General features: G+C 40.1%; 1 long non-coding RNA gene across 2 annotated transcripts in view; it reads right to left on the bottom strand.

Moving 5' to 3' along the window:
- The window catches only part of LOC147251378 (uncharacterized), a 61,069-nt gene extending 55,381 nt beyond the window's left edge, over nt 1-5,688 (bottom strand). The window contains exon 1 of one of the 2 annotated variants that reach the window (XR_015119062.1): nt 5,473-5,688. This is a non-coding gene — a long non-coding RNA (uncharacterized LOC147251378). The remainder of the gene's footprint in view (nt 1-5,472) is intronic. The other variant, XR_015119061.1, reaches the window with a different exon arrangement.
- Between the last annotated feature and the right edge of the window lie 12,161 nt (nt 5,689-17,849).

Genomic DNA, 17,849 nt, shown 5'->3' with positions numbered 1-17,849 from the left:
GAATATGTAACTTCACATATTGCCCACTGACACTAGCATTCTAATGCTAGCAGGGACAACAGCATGTGTCGCTGCTGACGGGGTGACTGTGATCAGGCTGTTAGTATTGACGGTCCCTGGCGAGAACGGCCCCAAGTCAGCAAATCATGCTGAGGTCTCCTTCATGCTAAAACACAAGGGGCCCTATTTAAGTGATCTATGGCACCAGGCAGTTGGCGGATGGTGCACCATGCTAGTAGGGTGTTTTCAGCCTCATTTAAGTATTTAAAATGCGCATAAACAGAGTGCACCACAGCGCAAAGAGGCAGTCGATCAGGGTGACTGGTGTCATTCTCTTTAAAGCCGAGGTTGCAGCAGGAAGTGTTTATGATTTCAGGGGCAGATGCATTTCAACCTGGGAGAAAATCGAGCACTTCTCATCAGGAAACGGACCTCCTCATGCACCAGGTGAAAGCGCCCAATCACTTTATGTACGGAATGAGCAGGACTCTACCCGAGCAGTCACATTGACCGTTCAATTGTGTAGTCTTTATCTAGGTAAAAATCACCTTGGGTTCAAGTTTAAACACATCAACACCTCATGAAGTCTTAAAAAAAATGTACAGAAACAACAGTGGTATTCCTCTCCTCTTTATCTGAGGAGAATACCCAAGGGGAGGATGAACACAAATTACACTGCCGTAAAAATAGCATCAATCATATTTGGTGTGTGCCAGTCTTAAAAGTATACAGGAAAGTACACACACTATTCCAAAGTACTCACCATGCAATGCAGTCGTAATGACAAGAGTTCATCATTGTATGGACAACTGTTATGCCTCTATATTACAAGAGTGCTTTCAGTGATATAATAACTATGAAATTAGCAGCACATACAAAAATACACTTCTTTTATTCACAGAAATGTGTGTTGACACGACATAGTTGAAGAATGTACACAATAACCCAAGTCCACATTCACTTTTCCCCTTTGTGTATGTTGTTGGCTCTTTGCAGTGAGCAGATAACACAGCTGTCCACTTTATGTGACATGTAAACCAATCACCAGTCTCCAGCCAATTGTTATCCATCTCCTCTGGGTTGTGAACCAAGTCCTATCTGACTTTGAATTGACAAAAGAAGAGTTGAACAATGGTCAAGTAGCTCATGTCAGACCTTGATTTTTGGTCAGAATGTAGTATCATTTACAAGATCACCTGCGGCGGCCAAGGTCACAGTAGCTTCTGGACCCACCAGCAGACTTTTGTCAACAAATGAGCAGCGACCTCTGAGTGCAGGCAACATGGAGCGAACTTAATCATTTTCTATTTGCATATACTAAACCCACATAGTGATGATTCAAAGCTGTAGTGAAGTAAAAGTACAGTATTTCCCCTGAAATATGGAGTAGAAGTCCCATAAAATGAATAAAACATGAGTAGGCAGTACAGTATTTCAGTAAACGTAGATTCACCAACGGTTTAGAGAAGATGTGGAAAAATGTATTAAAATGTCTACTATTCTGACTGTCAGATGTACCGTCACACATAAGCTCCCAGAACTTAGTGATGCAGTTGCAAGTTTAGACTTAGACACTGTAAACATCTCTGTTTCCAGCTTTGCACAGGCTGTGCTCAGGCTGCAAGCAATCAATTTATGGTGTTGCAATCGGTGGGTGATGCAAGTTCACTGCCTGATGCCATTTGTTGCCAACAGTGTTGCAGCTAATTTCTCTAATGACAGGGAGGGAAAATATTTGACACTGGCCAATATTTTTTTTTATATTCTCTGTCAACCAAAACCCAAATAAACCATTGCATGTGTGTCTTCAGAATGAATTTATGAATGTAAAGTCTATGCACTGGTCAACATCTTGTGTAAAAGTACTGCATTATGGATTTAGTTAGTAAATCACCTGGACTTGGTTTATTGTTTGTTCATAATGGGTATTTGAGGAATGGATTCTGATGATGTGGAGTACAGTACTACATTCCTTTTGTCTTTGGCAATCAACCAATATAAATTGAAGGCCTCATTAAGCCAGCCACTGAAAATGCTTGGTGGTGTTACACTTTGATTTATTCTCATTTACAAATAAAATACAATGTCTGCTGTTTGATTATGCCACATTTGTTATTCTCAAGTGATGCGAGAGGCTGCTTAGAAGGCAATGTTTGATTTAGCAGAAAACAATTTAGAGTAGATGAGAGGCCTTCTTCACTGTCTGTACTGTAAAAGCTACATCCAACTCTTTGGCTGCCTGCCATATCATATAGTAAAGCTGCAAGACTTGGTCTGGCTTGGCAGAACGGATGGCTTCCACAAAAAAATTGAAGTAAAATAATTCTGGAAATGTTTTGCCCAGAGGTGTTGTGAAAAGGGTCATTTCAAGAACATAAAGAATCAGGGGGAACATTTCTTGGAGGCAGAGTTTGTTTTGTGTTGTATCAATTTCTTCTGGCGTGCTCTTGTTGCCCTTCTCTATTGGTGCATAAAGCCCACAAAAACATTCCTTTAGGAGCTAACCTGAGGTGTTTTTAGTGTTGTGCCGCAAGTTAACAGATATGTGGCTGCACAATTCATGCTATTCCTAAATGTAAGAGGGATGATTTTATGGTTTTTTTGTTTTGCTTTTTTTTGGGCATGATTAGTGTTGATAATTTTGCCAAATTTTCACAGAGAATAGAATTATATTTCTAAGCCGCTCTCATTAACTACCCATTGTTAAACAAAAAGAAACTCAGTTTCAGAGCAAGACATTGGGACATTTGTAGTCGTGTTTCTTGCAACAAAAGTGACTGATTTTGGTGAGGTGTCCGGCCATTTATCCAAGTTGATCATTATTTTAAACCAAACTATGATCTTTTTCCCAGCCTAATCATATCTTGACCTCTGAGCATCTGTTGCCAGCACATGTCTTAAGTTGCAGTGGGAGACATTTAATCTGCACAGCTACTGTTGAACAGGCAGACTAATCACTTGTGCTGCTGGACATTTGTAGAATTATGCATGAATAATTATGCCAAAAGTGAAACCCGAGATGCCAACACTACTGTGTAAGCCAATCGATTGAAAGGACTACGATCAATTTCAAAATCTGTAGACAGATTCCACCGGAGCAATCCAGACTGTGGGCCACAGTCAGTAAGTAAAGGATCTTTTAAAAAAAAGTGGAGTTTCAGTGCTGTAACCTGCCCTAAACCCCCACTGAAACTTTTCAAAGAGAATATTAGCATTCATAAAATAAATTATCTGCTCTGCTAGGCTCTCTCTAAAGCCTTTGCAAGACATGATAGTTTTAAGTTTGGGCGGAAATTATTAAAAATATCTGGGCCTAGTATTGATTTTCTTTTTTTTTTCTTGAGAGGTTGTACAAATTTCATTTTAAAATAATCAGAAGAAAAAAGGCAAAAAAGAAGTTGAATAAATCCTCCAGAAATTGAGTAATATTCAGTTAACTTTAAGCGGTGTTGTAAGAGTGATGTCAAGAGTTTGCCAGTAGTTTTCATTGACAATTTTTATTGGGGAAGTTAAGGTACAGGTGGAGCTAGTAGGAGAAATTTAAGTGAATTAAATACATCACTGCTGTTTTCCATTTTGTCACATAAAAAAAAAAAAAAGAGATCTCAAATGTTCGCTTTTGCCGACTGACTGATTGACTGCTCAGAAACAGTCGGGGGTGGACTTGATGTGAGACGTTGAAGGAGTCTAGATTTAGATTTGTGTTTGTTAATGAGGTCATTGTAATACTTGTATCTTGCCAATTTCACCACTTGATTAGATCTTTTCATTAGATCTCTAAAGGTTTTTAAGTCTGCAGGCTGTCTGGAACACTTCCAACTCCTTTCAGTCCAATAACAGAGCTGCTTTAGAGATCTGATGTCATTGGTTAGTGGGGCTGAGATGTGCCTTTCTAGCTCTTAAAGGTGCAGCTGCTTCAAGAATATTTGATGGAAGTTAAGCTGAGCATTATTAAGGCATCTTTAGTATTCACTGAGGAGACAAAACCTAAGTCAGAAGAGGCATAACTCATGACAGACATGACACTTTAACATCTCGAGTCATCGTTTGGAATACAACATTGTGTGTAGGCCCGATTAGAACACAGTTCAGTGTTTCCAGGATGTCAAAAATCACCTTGGATAAAGTCCATACATCCATCCATTTTCAATATTGCTTATCTTTTAAGGGTTGTGGGGGGAGGCTGGAGCCTATCCCAGCTGACTTGAGGCTAGAGGCGGGGTTCACCCTGGACAGGCAACCAGTCTGTCATAGGGCCATCAGGAGCAATTAGGGGCCTAGTAACTTGCTCAAGGATATTTCGACAAGTGGGGAAGTGAGGATCGAACCCGTTCGGTTGCTCGATGGCCACTGTACCACTGAGCCATGCCGTTCCTTGGATAAAGTATGATTGTTAATTGTAGCTTGGTGAGCTTATGTTCACAGGTGATTTTGACTGTCTCTCGACTAAAAAAACAAACAAAAAACATTTGAGGTGAAATGAATATATGCCAAGGTTAATCAAGGACCATTTAAAGTAGTTTTTATAGAACAATGCCACTCTACTTCCCCTGCCAGATGCTCTAACCAGGAGGGGCCGTTTCAATCAGTCTCACATTATCATCTGTTGCCAAGGCCACCAACATGGAGGTGTAACCGGGTCAGTTGGCCCTGGCGGGGCCAAAAAGTGCCCTCTAACCTTTAAATAATCGGATTTAATCAAAAATTCATTGAGGATCATCTCATCCCTGACCACAGAATCACGGCAGCTCAATCTAATGCCAGCAAAGACTCAATAAAACAGGAAAACTTTGTTACAGCTGAGGCTGCAAAAACAAATGAAATCTAACTGCAACTTTCCCTTTGCAGAAAGGTCCAGAAATGTTAAAGGCTAATTGTGTTCGTGGCACAGTGGTGCAGCTGTTAGCACTGTCGCCTTACAGCGAGATGGTTCAGATCTTTCTGCATAGTCTGAAGTCTGGAGTCTGCATGTTCTCCCCGTGCCTGTGTGGGTTCTCTCTGGTACTCCAGCTTCCTCCCACAGTCCAAAGACATCAAGAGGGGACGAGGCTGATTGATACTCTAAATTGACCGTAAGTATGACTGTGAGTATGAATGGTTGTTTGTCTCTCTGTGTTGGCCCTGCCATGGACTGGTGACCTGTCCAGGGTGAACCCCGCCTCTGTCCAGGGTGAACCCCGCCTCTCACTCGTAGCCGCTGGGATAGGCTCCAGCCCCCCCCCCGCGACCCTTAACAGGAATAAGTGGAAGAAAATGTATGGACGGAATTTCTCAGCTCAAACACAAACATAAACTAACAGAAAATGGCGCATTTGGCTTGTTTTCAACACAGTGTCTTATAAATAAAATAGTAGACAAATAAAAAATATATACAAATATTGCACAGTAAAAGCAAACAATACACAGAAATTACTGCAAAATGTGTGCCAAAAGCTTAAATACCACTAGAAAAAAAGCAAAATGGCGGCATACCAACGTCTCCAGTTTAAAAGGTATCAGAAGGTCATCCCAGGCCGTTCGTGAGGTCCAGAGCTCACCTGTCCAACTCGAACCGTCCTGGTCTTCATTCTTCCTTCCAGGAGGTTTCAGCCGAACCGCCTCGGTGCCACAGGTAAGATTTAAACGTTATTATTTGTTGGAAGAGATGCTGTATTCATTCGTTTGGAGAGAGCGATCACTCCGCGCAAAAAATGGAAACACCCAGAAGTCGTGAGAAGATGCTTTACTCCTGCTTCAAAATCTGAACACAGATCCTTATTTTACGGTCACTCAGCGTTCCTGAGGAGCTGGACTTTATTGCAGAGTTTCTCTTTATTTATTATTGGACCGCCGACAAGAGTTGTGATGACATAAGCGACAGACCCCTCATTTAGTGGTTACTGAACTCTTACTTTTTTTTTTGAGTCATCCATACTTTTTTTGCAGGCTAGATTGAGGGGATTGGCTTTTAATACAGTGCTTTACCTTAAACTGTTCTGCTTGCTGCTCTGATTATTGATTTGGATCTTTGTGTGTTATTGTGTTTGATGGTTTTTGATCCAAAGATAAAGTACAAAAATACACAAGTTCATGTATCATTTGGGGAGGGGGGATATTGACCTTGTAAAAATGAAAAAAAAAAAATTCTCTAAACATTGACCGACAAAATGCCGGCTGGCAGCTCAAAATGTAAAGCGGTTTGCTACAGTGTGACCTGTGGTATATTATTACAAGAATATGGCTGGAGCGGTGAGGTAAATGGTAATCTTTAGAGATAAGATAGAAATAGGATAAGCCACAAGTTGTAGTGGTAGTGTAATCGTTCTCAAATGGATTTGTACAATTTCTGTCTCATTATTTAGGACTGCTTCTGTTTGTTTTGCTGCTGAGCATTGTTTACAGGTGATTGCAGAAGGAAAATCAATGGAAGAAACTTTTGTGCAAGGTAAAAAGTGTCCTTTTGAGAATTTTAGGACCAATTTTCAACAAATATCATAACCACTGTTCCAATTCTTCCTCTGAATGAACCTCCCACCACTAATAGGCAACTCCATGAAAAAGGGGGAAAAAATCAAACTGTTTGTATGTGGTTGGTGTGGAAAATGCTGTGATTCTTTTGTCCATGATGTTAACAGGGAAAGGCGGGAACTCTGTCAACATTTTGGTATAAATTATAAGTGAAGTGTGAGGACTGGTGACAAACTGAAATTTCTGAGAACGCCTTTTCCACCCTGTGTCAGATTTAGAAAATAATTATGGGGGGGGGGGGCGCATTTTATGTGTGATATTTTATAGAGTCGATTAAATAAGGTACTGGCAGATTTATCAATAATGAAAAGAATTTTTTTGCACGTGATTGTTCCCGCTGTCACGCACACAGCCTCCCATCAGCGCTCCTGATAGAATTACACACTACCAGCAACCGCTTGTTCTGCACAAGAAGCTGTCTGAATTTTGACAAGAACAGCAACAAAAAAAGAAAGTCCACTGAAGGTGCATCTCATCCTTCCTCTCCCTGTGCATTTGTGTCCAAGACTGCTGGAGACAGCACAAGCACATAGTGATGTAGCTGCACCAGGGATCTCAGCTGTTTTCTGGGTGTACTACTTGATCATTTGTTTTTGCATGACATTGCTTATCAAAGTTATGACCAGGAAAGAAAGAGACAAAGCAATTAGGGCAGCAAGCAGGGGTCCTAAGGAGGGTGATTAGAGTATTATGCAATAGGGTCCTGCCAGGCTGTCTTGGCAAGGTAGGGTGTCTAGATAAATAGCTTTAATATCCCAGTATTCAGTTAGTGGAGCAACAGTTGTCTCCCGTCGATGGCTTAAGGGTAGGACGGACGTAGACACTGACCTACGGAGAGCAGTTACGATGACCTCCTGTCCTTTTACCCCAAAAGCCTGTGAAGCATTGAGACCCTGGGGACAATGAACCAGAGGCACCAGAGGGAAAAGCCCATGTATCTTGGTGGAACAAAGGCTGGCTAATGCACTGTTTTTTCTTGTCATATCCTGCTGGGGGTAATCTGACCTCCCGCCTCTTGTTCCAACATGGTGAAAGAAGCCGCAGTAAGACACTGACCTCTGGAGCTTTATCTTCTCTGCCAACCCCCACCACAGACGCCACATCCACTTTACACTCACTTGTTTTGTATTCTCCTCCCAAAGAAGGACTAAGAGGGTGTTTAGTAAGAAAGGGAAAAAAATGAAATAAAAAAAAAGAAATTTACATAAAGGGGTGACAAATATTCAAATGCCTAAGAACTCATTTTAAATGCAGACCATGACAGATTTTCCTTTGTTTTACTCGTGTTTGTTGTCAACATCCCTAATTCAACAGAGAAAATGCTGACACCATGTTATCAGTTTGCTGACATGCAAGAGAACAGACAATTTTTTTTCTTCAAAGTGCCATGATGAAGACTATCATAATGTTTCTTTTTGCACAAAGAATCCAACATGTGAAAAGGAAATTGAATGCACTGATTCCACATGCTTCCTTTTTGTTCTTCAACATTTTTTTTTTCGTGGAGCCTTTTGACATAACTTGAAAAAGAAACGGCTGGCTCGGATTTTAAAAATAACCCTTTCACTTTGAAGACCAATTTACATCGCTGCTTGGTTCCTCACATCATCAAATGATTAATAGGCAAATAAACCAAGAAAGACCCGATCAATTAAAAATAGATACATTTGAAGAAGGCAGAAATATCATTTAACACAGTGTCACTGTCAATTTTCTTTTGTTAGAGAAATAGGTTCTATTTACCCTAATTTAGAAGAATCTAATCCTTTGAAATTGTGTAAAATATAGCTTTGATTAATGAGTAACTTTCTGTTCAATGTGGAGTTCACCTTACAGAGTTGTGTTTCAAAAACGTATCATCCTGTGATAACACTGCAATCTGAAGATTTCCAATCTCCGCTTCTCCAACTTCTGTCTTCCTGATATTGACACTTGGGGAAAAAAAAAAATCACAAAGTAATCTCAGTCATCGTCCACTTTCTATATAACCTCTATCTTTTCCCCCCTTTCCTTCACAAAAGACGGATTTAAGTTGTTGAAGTGATAGCTTGAATGATGGCCATCTTGGGAAATGAAATATTTGCTGAAACTCGGTGCCCTTGAAAGTTAATTCAGAAGAACACTTGGGGGGGGGGGGGCATGAAGGAGAACAGTAATGGGTTTTCTATCTATACTTTGTCAACTCTTCTTTTGTTTCTCAACTTTGCTGTACCATCCCTTGACATTCAGAATATTTACTGTTTTTCTACTGCAACAATCTATATTTCAATAAACACAATGTATACATGTGTTGAAAGCTGAATGTGCTATGATAAAAACTGTGTCTGCTGTCTACATCTACAACCACTTTAGTCAAGAACGTATTTTAACATCCTGTGGATGTAATTATACCAAAATGGAGGAAAGTGTATGGCAGTAGGATATGCACATGCATAGCCTGCATGGTAAGATGCATATGGTTCAACTCACACACACACACACACACACACACACACACACACACACACACACACACACACAAAGAGTCAGAGCTACACGCAGCAGCCACACCCAGCCAACAAAAAGCGAACAGTCTACTGAATCCATTCTCTTTCCCTGCACCTTTTTAATCCAGCAGAATTCCAATGCAGGAGAACTGCTAGGGGTGTGAAAAAAGTAAGAGAAATCACTGTATGCAATTCACTCTCCTTCCAGGCTTGCGTGACATTATGTTAAAGCAATGCAAATGAGCACCATTCTCCAACTTTGCCAACATATTTTCTAAACTCTGTCAGCTGGACTACACTGTAGAACTGCCAAATGTATGATAAATATCCACTAACACAGCTTTCCACTAATGAACAAAGATCTAAATTTTTTCAGGACATTCTGTGGGTATCGGGAGTTCATGCCTCATGTGCACGCTCACTTGTGAAATCTGCTTCCAAAATGCCAGTGAAGCAGGGGGCCTAAGTATAGGGGGCTATGTCTACATTTATTAAATCTTACGTTGTGTAACTTTTGATCGTGTCTCCCCCCCTGCACAAATATGGTAATCTACCTCCACTGCCAGCATTTTATGCTGATACATGTAAAACATAATCTAACAAGACACAATCAACTGAAGAGAAAAAGGATATATATATATATATATATATATATATATATATATATATATATATATATATATATATATATATATATGCATGCTAGTATAGTAATATATCATACACCAAGTTGATAAACAAATTTATAATCCCTGTAGTGTACCTGTACTGTATCCTACACACACACACACACACACACACACACACACACACACACGTCTGGTTCTGCTCAGTGTCCTCCTGAGTTATTCCTCACCACTGTCACCAAATGTTTGACTTGTGCAGTATTAAGCTGTGCTTGATACATTTATGCTTTGCCAATTTACTTTTTTCAATATAAACTAAACTAGGCACTCTTCCCAGTTCACCTTTGCAGTTTTACTATTTTTTTTTCTTTTTAAGGCTTGGCTAGCACAAGTCCAACCCAACAAGACCTTGTGGGCCAATTGACATTTCTCAGTATCACAGAACTGAGAACTACTTCTACTTTGAAATAGACACGTGAATACTTGCTTGGAATATATATATATATATATATGTATATATATTTTTTTTTTTATTTTTTTATTTTTTTTACAATACTCTACAGGTGGATGTACCCTTAAATAATATTATGGATGCCAACTTGAAGAGAAATAAATATAAAACTAAACTCTTTTGTGGTGTCGGACAGAAAAGAAAATCAAATGCATTGTTATAGGCCACAATAATGTTTTACCTCACACTCATTTTCTGCTTCCAGACAGCCAACTGTAGACCACAGACGAGAGTAATTGGCCCAAAGTGTCAATGGTACATCTCTTTGTTTTTCACCTCTCTCCTCTTTCTTACAGCTCCTTCAAATGCAACAGCAGTGTGTGGTGTTCTAGGCCATAATTGCCAGAGGTGAGAGGGGTAAGACTCGCTGTGAGGCGTCTAGGTAGCTCAGATGTGACTGCAGTCCCTACAGTGTGAAGTGCTGTCTGCTTGAAAGGAGGTTGACCTAGACATGACAGCAGCCTCTCTCCGCCTTGTGGGAGGCAACACTGAGGGCAAATGGCACCGCTGTCTGCCTGCATTGCATTACTTAAGCCTAATGGTGAATCGCCAGGATGGAGTACTCCTCAAAAACAGAGATTTCAGGGACACAGTCAAATGCAAGCTGTGCAAGGTTAGACACTCGTTTCCAAAGGGGAGTTGTGAAAAAGGTTACTTTTCAGAGTGAGGAAAATTATTACAAAGTCGTGGCCTTGTTTTGTTATATTGCATATTATCTCTGAGTGAAATGGTGACAAATCAAAGCAAAACCAACATTAAGTGACTAAGTTAAGTATGAGGCCATCACAAGCTGCCAAAACAGCTTCAATGCACCTTCTATAGTTGTTGATGAACTTTACAGTGCAGTACACATGTGGACACAGCTGCACTGGGTAATGGTGAAAGTCTCACATGCATAAATCAAAAGCCTGCCGCCTCCAACTTAGATTTGCTGTGATTTAATTGTAATAAAAAGATAAGTAGGTCAAACCTAGTATGTGGCTGGGCCATGTGTTGGCAGTGGATGGATGCGTGGCCAATTTGTCGCAGGCGTTGTCTGTGTGCCAATAATGCAATTTTACTTTATAGTTAATGCTCATCTGCAGTTTTTGAGGGGAAGCTGTAATTGGGCTGCTGTTGTTTCAGTGTACAATCATCACTTGAGAATATTATGTCTTGGAGTGTGTGTGTGTGTGTGTGTGTGTATGTGTGTGCGTGTGTGTGTGTGTGTGTTTGTGTACAAGTTGGAGGACATGATTTAATTCAGTACTTTAATGTCAAAGGTGTAAACGACGGATCTTTGGATGCACGACACAGGATTGCCATCCGTATTTAATATTCCTGACTAAATTAAAGTTCTAGTGAAGTTCTGTAGCTGCTATTCTGTGCTGTTTTAATTTATTTTTTCCAGTTCAACTTTATGGCAGTGCTGTACTCTAAAAAAGCACCTGTGATCCTCCTCTTCTTCCATGCCATCCTTGTCCCATTCATTTTCTATGGAGAGTTGTGTGGTGCATTATGGGTCAATGACACTCCACTTAAACAGTCCCAATATAACAAGATTATGTTCCTACATTGTATATTTCTTCATTCAAATGTCTTCAGAGACATTTTTCATTGGACCTTTAAGACATTTAGATTAGTAATTATGACAAACAAATTGTCATTTTGTCACAAATCAAAAATTCTCTACCATCACAATGAAAAAATACATTAGTGACTTACAAAATTTCAGAAGTTTTCAATATCTGTACAAATACTCTAATCTTTTCCAGGCTGCAAGTTTCCCACTTTCAGTTTTCAGATCAGTGTCCTCCAAACTCCAGCCTGTGTACAGCATGCTGCTTTTGGCCATATTCTTTTTCCAACTTGTCCTGACTCCTGGCCAACTGAGATCCTCTCCACTTTGCTTTATCTGCCCCAGAAGAGCAGTTGTTCACAACCCCTTTCAAGCAAAAAATACTCCTGTTGCTGATGACAGCCCCAATGCCGACAGTGGGTCTGATTTTTCGGTCCAAAATACCACCATCTTTATCACTGATGCTTGTGGTTACTCTTGGCAGTGGAGGCCGCCCCTAAATCACAATAATGAGCACATATCAAAGAACAGGTTAAATCCATTATTGTAAATGCAAATCATTAAAATCCAAAGTGCCTTTTTCTTCATTTATCATTAACTAGACAGCTGCTTGGCAACACTAGAAGACATTTGACTTGTCAAAGTCAGGAAAAAAAAAATTTAATGAAGGAATTGACAGCATCCTGTTCTATTTAATTCATGCTGCATTTGGAGAAAAAAAATGCAAAGTTTAATATTCTTGAGGTCTCAGCTGGATGGACCTCCTTTAAAATAAAACTGGTGGTTTTTACCTGCGGTAAAGGTTTGCCTCATGGGAATAGGATCAATTTCAAAGAGGCACAAGATAAAGCTATCATTAGCATCTCCTTGGTATGTTCTATGACCAAGAGTGCTGCGCTTCTGAAAACAACACTTCTTATGACATCCCACTGTTTGATTCACTGCAATAACCTGGGTAATTGCCTCAATCACAGGGAATTAATTCCTTTCATACCACCGTTTCCCTGGAGTTGTATCGGCCCCATACATGGTACTGAATCACCCTGAATACCAGCCAAAGCAGATGATTTGGTGGTCCCCGGGCTGCTGTGGGTATCTGTTGCCTCTCCTGCCTCCATTCTCAAAGTTGGCCGCTCTTTTGTCTGCACACACTTCCAAGCTTTCGGTGGCAGATTCACTTTCTTATTTCCAAACACATTTATGCTTTTCTTTGTTCAATGTTAATGTTCAGCCTTTATATATTTTAGCTTCCAATACTGCACTTCAAGCATGCAATTCACTTGGTAATCAATTACAAAGCAATGCTAAACAAAAAGGAAATAATTTTCAACATCTGTCTCCTTCAGCCTCATTGTACAACTCTTGCATGAAAATTGCAGGCAATAAACATCTGCAGCTGCCTTAACAACAAGATAATGTTCTCTAATTCATTGCATTTTGGTCTGTTCAACATTTTGGTCAAGAATAGTTAAACACCAACAAGGGAAAGAAAGGACAATTTGAACAAACTTCTCATAAGGAGGTCACGTAAGCGCTTGTCTGTTATGACGTACAGGAACTATACATCATTGCGTTTCTTTGTAAATATACTGTGCACACCTTTTTGTCCGATGATACTAGTTCTTGGTGGATCCAGATTCATTAAGCAGACCCTCTTACTCCCATACCACTAAATCAAACCATTTCCACCGCTGCAGTTTTGTTACACACATTTAATGAGCCATCTCACTCTCACACACACACAAGTTCGACGAGGCCTTTCAGATCTTATCGTACTTTCAGAAGGACTTGACATGCTACACTGCTCACTCAGAGGATGAAACTTTACAAGGTATCTGTTCGGGACTGTTGTTTATCGGCAACTTTACTGGCAGTCGTGATTCACATTTGTTTGGGAAGGTTTTTGATGAATCACAATTGACTTTTGAAGGTGGTCACAGCAAGAATGTTGTGGTTCATCACCGTGTCTTGAGTTTGTATCCTTTCCCCATGGTATTGTGATTGTTCTGTTTTCCCCAGCAGAGCGAAGACTTAAAGACTGGTTACATTTAAGATGTGTGAATGCAACAATAAATGATTCTAATAACGTGTTTGTAGGATAGTCTAAGTATGAAAGGGATATTTTAAGCACGTAGGTTTATTCTTTTTTATAGTTATTGTTGGTGGCTATTTTATCTGCTAAAGCATGCATAATATATTCCCTGTATAGATTTTTGTCAGTGGGAAATGATGTATGCATGGCCATGAAAAGGAATGGTGACTGGGACGAAGAGGGGGTTGAGTCTATGGTGGGCGGTTGTCTTGGACCAAAGGCATCTGTCTGGGAGTGGCTGTAATTGGCTGCAGTGTGGCATTGTCTCATTAATATGGAGCCCAGGGGAAGGAGACAGCCAGCTTCCTCCCTCTGTGTTTGGTTGTTTGACTGCATCTCCATTGATGCTAAACGCAGTGCTCCTGGGGCACCCCATGCCTTTTGCCTGCTTCGTTAAAACCAAGAAAATGAATATTAATGTCATACCGAATGGTAACTGCAGTAGCAGAAGGGGGTCGTCACGTCTAAAAGTGGCTACAGTGGATTTCTGAGTGTGCTTGTTTGGAAGGGTCCAATCCAGCAGGAACGCATACTCTGTCAACAGTTAAAGAGTTGATGACACCTTATTTCCGTGTCTGCAGGGGATCACACCAGTGCTTAAAGAGATCTATGAGAACATGATAAAGTAGCAGGAAAGCAGTCTGGTCTTGTGTCCCTATTCTCAGTTACAGTGAAGTGTTAGTTCATCACACTTCAGCTGAGTGACACTTGAGTATTCGAATAAACAGACTAGCAAAACTTGCTTTGGTACTCTGATATGTTCCCACAGAGGAGTCCCATGTCAAGGTAAGAAAGAAAATTTCATAAGTCTGTCTTTAAAAACATGTAAGTGTGAAATCTGCATGAACGAAATGAACCTTTTGGACTATTGAGCAGCGTGAACATAAATGACAAATCTGTCCAATGTGGAGTAGCTCCAAGCATCTAACCTTGATCTTTGGAAAGCACCAGAGCAAGTTTTTAATTTACTTGACACCAGCAACATTCGCAAGCAGACATCAATTCATGCATAGCGATCCAAAAAAAAAGGCAACAGACAGAAGCATCATTCACCGCGTCTTCAATGAACTTGCTAGAAGGACACAGATTGCTTTAGAAAGACTTAACAGAAGCACAGTCCTTAGATTTATCAGCAACTCACTTGGAGAAAATTCACAGATCAAAAAAAAAGCAGCAGCAATGAAAAGCTGTTATTCAGACCCTAACAAAATAGTTCAGAAGTTTTGAAATTTGGAGGAAAGAAAAAATACATACACCGAAGTCACAATGAGGATAACAGGGAGTGATTGCTCTGACCACAGCTGGAGAAGGCTACGTTCTTTTGGCAGCGTGTATAAGGGTCCTTCTACTCAACTGATGTCCTCTATTGAAACACACGCAGTACACACTTCTTTAGTCCTGAAATTACTTCGCTGAGTACGGAAGTTTTCACAGAATGTGTCTACAAATTGTACGGCCTGGAACCCCAAAAGAATAAACCTATTCTTGATTTTATTTATTTTTTATTGAGCAGATGAAGCACAAATACATTTTTCCCCCCTGTTAGTTGAAAGAGAGCATTTTATCTCCGTCAAACACAAATATTATTTATGTGCTAAGACTGGGGAGCAAGGATCCACCACAAATAGTCACTTGAGACATATTTGACAATGCATTTTAAAGCCAGGAGTGAACTGCGGAGCCAAGAGACATCTCATTGGATGTGTTAATACCAGGTCTCAAAAAGGCCAATTTTGGTTTAGGCTATACTCAAAAATGTCAAGTTGCGTTTTTGTGTGTGTGTGTGTGTGTGTGTGTGTGTGTGTGTGTGTGTGTGTGTCTGCGCACATGTGTGATTCTTTACGTCTATTTATAACATGGTGCAGAGACTTCTTCCTGTCAAGGCTAACCGTTTCCTCCTGCTTCCAACCTTTATGATAACTGGCTCCTGACTGAAGCTGCAGGTTTAAACAGACAGCTTATTTTAACAATCAATATCTTTCAGGCACAAATGTCAAACATTAGCCAGTTCCAATTTTACATTGATGTTTTACTAAGTGTATTGCCATGAGGAAATCTATACATTTTTGGACTAAAATAAAAAATAAATAAAAAAGGAAAATCTTTTTTAAACATCGATTGAGAAAATGTCAAACTGACCATGATGCTTTCACACAAGGATATTTTATGTATATACACATCACTGAAATATTTATTGTAATCTCCAGTGATTATTATTTTATACACACACACACACACACACACACACACACACACACACACAAGACAAAAAACACCTAAACACTCCCTGGGATGTCAAATCAAGATGGGTGACAGTGTCTTAAGTCAGTTGTAAATCTAGCGTATAGTAAATAGTGTTATATAATCAACTCGAAACACTTCATTCAAGGTTGAGTGAAGAAACGGACCCTACCAACGTGTCCACCCCAGCACCAGACTGCTGTCTGTCTGCAGTGAGCTGATGAATTATTAATTATAGAATACATAGAATTCTCACCGGGGAGCTACATATCCTCAGAGCAGATAACCGCAGAGGGATGATCAAGGTCAAATAAAATCGTTTTCTTCTCCAAGAATAGTGAGGGTAAAGACATTGGAAAATACCTATAATTGGTTTAAAACACTGCATTGTGGAAGACTCCACATTTGCCCTGCAGTCAGATCAGCTCCCTTTTCCGTTAAAATTCAGCAGCATTAATAAAACTTCAATTAACCGTCAGGGGTCCATCATCTGGCTTACCTTTCTAATCTAGTTGGATGGAGGCAGTTAAGAATCAGCAGAGCCAATTTGTTCCACTCACCCTGCTAGTGAGTGCATATCAGATACTTGTATTTACAACTGTGATGCCCTTTAAACTGACTGACAAATTGTTCAAGGCTGCATGCAGACTTCAGTGAACCCATCATGTTGTGACACACTCCCTTCATCTTCTTCAATCATTATGGCGTTCTATGAACCTTGTAGACTCGATGTTTCACTGGCTGATAGGACCTGACCCCATGGTTAAGTCATTAAAAAGACTTTGAAAACACAAATCCAACAAGGTTCCCAAATTGATGTTCCTTTAAAGGAATGCAGTGAAAGAGTGTGAAGATCCCTACCGTTTCAGACAGTGCCATTCTTCTCCCACATTAATGGTTTTAATGAGCGACCACCCAGTCGCTCCACCACTGGCTGCAGCTATTCATAGCCAGACCTTTGCATCTGAAAGAATCAGGCTTTGTCAGTAAATGAGGTGGCCTGCTGAAAAAGACTTTCTTTCTTTCCGTATCAAATCCACTCTCAATCACACATTTCCTCCAATTTCATCTTAACAAATCACGTCCACAAAGAACAACAGCTGAAACACACTGGAATGGATTTAAAGTGAGATAAGAGTTACCGTGAAACTACTTGTATCGTTCCAGAATGAGACTCACTTAAACTGAATGAGAAGGCAGACGATTCAAACAGGGAGGACAAACATCCCAAAATTAGAGCAGAAGTCAACACGATGACATTAGGAGGAGGTACGAGGAAAAGAAGCTTGTTTCAAAAGAGAGGGACAACAATCCTGTGGGGAAGATACGCAGCCAAGGGACTGATGAATGAATGGAAACACAGGTGAAGTCTATGAGGGCAGGGCAAGCAATCACAAGAGTGGGAAAATCCCAAAAAAGGCAGGAAGTGCAAACAGAAAATTACAAGTTTAAAAAAGAAAAATTAAAATGGGAGAGTCTTACATTAAATGTCCAGAAAGAAGTAGAAGCCTAGTGCAGTAATGATCTCATTAACATATCAGATTTGCTTGCCTCAGATAGCGTGCTGAAATTCCACTCCAACTTTTTTCTTAAAGTTTGCTGAGAACTTTTGAAGGTCTTGACAGATCAGTGTCCACACAGCAAGTAGGAGCCGAACGCTGTGAGTGCGCGTCTGTCGTGCATCAGGGCTCGGTAATGATCAATCTTGGCACAGCTGGTTACAAATATTATCACCCCCCCGAAAAAAAACAAAAAAAACATACAGTTTACATTCTTGATCTGCACACAAACAGAAATACTACTTCTACTACTACTACTAGTAGTACTA

This window comes from Aulostomus chinensis, chromosome 13, assembly GCF_037954235.1.
Source record: "Aulostomus chinensis isolate RoL2024-O1b breed Wild chromosome 13, RoL_Achi_v1.0, whole genome shotgun sequence".
NCBI classification, from domain to species: domain Eukaryota; kingdom Metazoa; phylum Chordata; class Actinopteri; order Syngnathiformes; family Aulostomidae; genus Aulostomus; species Aulostomus chinensis.
Note: the sequence above shows the minus strand (reverse complement) of the source record. Positions and strands in the feature narration are given on the sequence as shown.